Genomic DNA, 2,789 nt, shown 5'->3' with positions numbered 1-2,789 from the left:
AAAGGATCCATCTGCTTTAAATTTTGTCTTATATACCTACTTACACTTAATGGCAGTACGGCCAGGAGGTAGCTCAGTGAGTATCCATGTACCTTTAGAGATAAGAGAATCGTACTCTGCTTCCATAGCCTCTTGCCATTGATCCTTTTGTGGAGAACATATAGCATCACTGTACGTGGGGCAGGATCTTCAGAAGTAGAGAAAACATTAGCATCAAAATCTCCATCATAAACATGACAAGAACCATGCTCAAAATCAATAGGCAGATCAATAAAAATGTCAACATCATCAATGACAGCATTCGGAATCAATGGTTGTGAAGAGGAAAGTTACTCTTTAGATGGTTGTGAAGAGGAAAGTTACTCTTTAGATGGTTGTGAAGAGGAAAGTTGCTCTATAGAAGAAGATTCATCATCACACAAGAATGGAAAAGCTTGAAGCAAAGATTTAGTATCATCAGAATCATCCATGGACCATGTACCGCCCATAAGCTGTTCATTGAAAATAGCATCACGATTCACAAGCACTTTCTTGGAGGACGGGTCATAGAATTTGTAGCCTTTGGAAGTGTCAGAATACCCAATAAAAATAACTTTAAGCCCAGGAGTATCAAGCTTTGCTCATGTTTCTTTAGGAACATGAATATAAGCAATACATCCAAAGGTTTGAAAATGATATACAGAAGGAATTTCACCTGTCCATGCTGTGATGGGTATCTTACCAGAAGGAGCAGTAGTAGGAAGATGATTCTGAACAAAGACTACTGTCAAGAGAGCTTCACTCCAGAAAACACGAGATAACCCAGAATGAATCAGCATACATCGTATAGCATTGATAATAGTGCGATTCTTACGTTCAGCAACACCGTTCTGTTGAGGTGAATATGGAATAGTATGTTCATGATGAATACCATGGTCCGTACAATAACTCTCAAACTCACGAGACACATGTTCTCCACCATTATCGCTGCGAAGTTTCTTGAGTCGACCAGTTTGAAGTTCGGCAGCCTTGTGAAATTGCTTAAAAACAGATAACGCCTCAGATTTTTGTCGAAGCAATAAAACAACTGTATACCGTGAGTAATCATCAATAAACGTAATGAAATAACGATGTTGTGTTCTCGATGGAGGCAAAGGTCCACAAATGTCAGTATGAACAAGATCCAACAAATCATGAGAGTGAACTGAATTTGAGAGAGGAAAGGGTTTACGATTGTGTTTGCCAAGAGCATAGAACTCACAGATTCCCATATGAGGATGAGCTTTAAGATCCATGCCACATACAAGACCTTGACGATGAAGATCAAGAAGCTTTGAGAAATCAGCATGAACAAAGCATGATGCCATATCTTGCAATCATGATCACCTGGAGCAGTGACAACATTTGCTACAGCATCATTAAGAGAGAGCTCAAACAAATTACCATTACGAGAAGCAGTTGCAATAATCTGTCCATCTTTCTCAATGCGGCATTTGGTGTGGTCGAATCCAACAAACAAACCAAGATCAACAAGTCTTGTAACTGAAAGAAGATTACGTTGAAGTTCTGGGACATGTAAAACCCCTCGTAAAACTCGAGTTGAAGAAGATAAGGTGCCAAGATATAAATCTCCAATGCCCTTGACTTGACAAGTTGTATCATCAGCAAGATAAACAACACGCTTAACAGGTAAAGAATGATAGTTATGTAGCCACTTAGATTCATATGTCATATTTCTTGTAGCACCAGAATCAATAATGAAAAGTGAACCATCACGTACATGAAGTATTCTGTCTGGGGGAACTGAACATAAAACACAACTTGTTTCAGGCACAACATTATCATGATGCTCGGCTGCATATGCTCAATTTCGATCTACATCAAATCGACGCTTAAAGCACATGGAAGAGGGATGATCAGATTTTTCACAATAATCACAAGAAGAAGAATCTCTAGATAAATGTGGTTGTTTTGTGGTAATGTTGTGTTCTTCATCATATTGACGTGCCCAACAGTCATCTTTAGTATGACCATTCCTATTGCAGTAAGAACAGTGCTTATTAGGAAATTTGAGACGAGAGAAACTACCACCACGACGACCACCTCTGCGGTTGCCTCGTTGAAAAGGATGCCTTCGCACATAAAAGGCCCGTTCCAACTGTTGTGACTCAGGATCCTCTTGTTGTGAAACATAGCTGCATCATGACCAACGCTACGTCATTGTTGATGTTGAGAGTACTCAATCAAAGATATGCAAGTTTGGTCAAAATCAAGACCGTCCTTGTTAGAAAGAATGGTAACAATGTTGTCATAGGACGGATTCTTTATCGTATCAAGAAGAATTGTAATAAGTTGCTTTTGTGGAACAAGATCACCCGCAGAGCAGCAAGTTGATTAATAATAGATTTGAAAGAATCAATATGCCCCGTCATAGCAGTACCAACTTTGTACTGTAACTTTGAAAGCAAACCTCTCAAATAAAGTGTTTCTGTAACAGACTTTTTCTAAAAATTTGCTATATGATACTCCCATACGTCATGGGAAGTAGGAAAGTCATACACATCAAGCATGAGAGAATCACTAAGAGCAGAAAGAATGTACCGACGAGCTGCTTTATCACGCCTCTGCCAATCCATATAAGCAAGATGCCATGCATAAAAAACAGGGCCTTCCGTGATAAGAACGTTGTCAGAATCCGGAATAGTAGGCTGAGACGGACATAGAGAATCGCCAATAACAACATCTGAGAGCTCATCGCCTTCAAGAATTAACAACATCTTTGCTTTCCAACTGGGAAACCCTTGGCCTTG

Source organism: Cibotium barometz, chromosome 20, assembly GCF_041138505.1.
Source record: "Cibotium barometz isolate CiBa-2024 chromosome 20, ASM4113850v1, whole genome shotgun sequence".
NCBI classification, from domain to species: domain Eukaryota; kingdom Viridiplantae; phylum Streptophyta; class Polypodiopsida; order Cyatheales; family Cibotiaceae; genus Cibotium; species Cibotium barometz.
Note: the sequence above shows the minus strand (reverse complement) of the source record.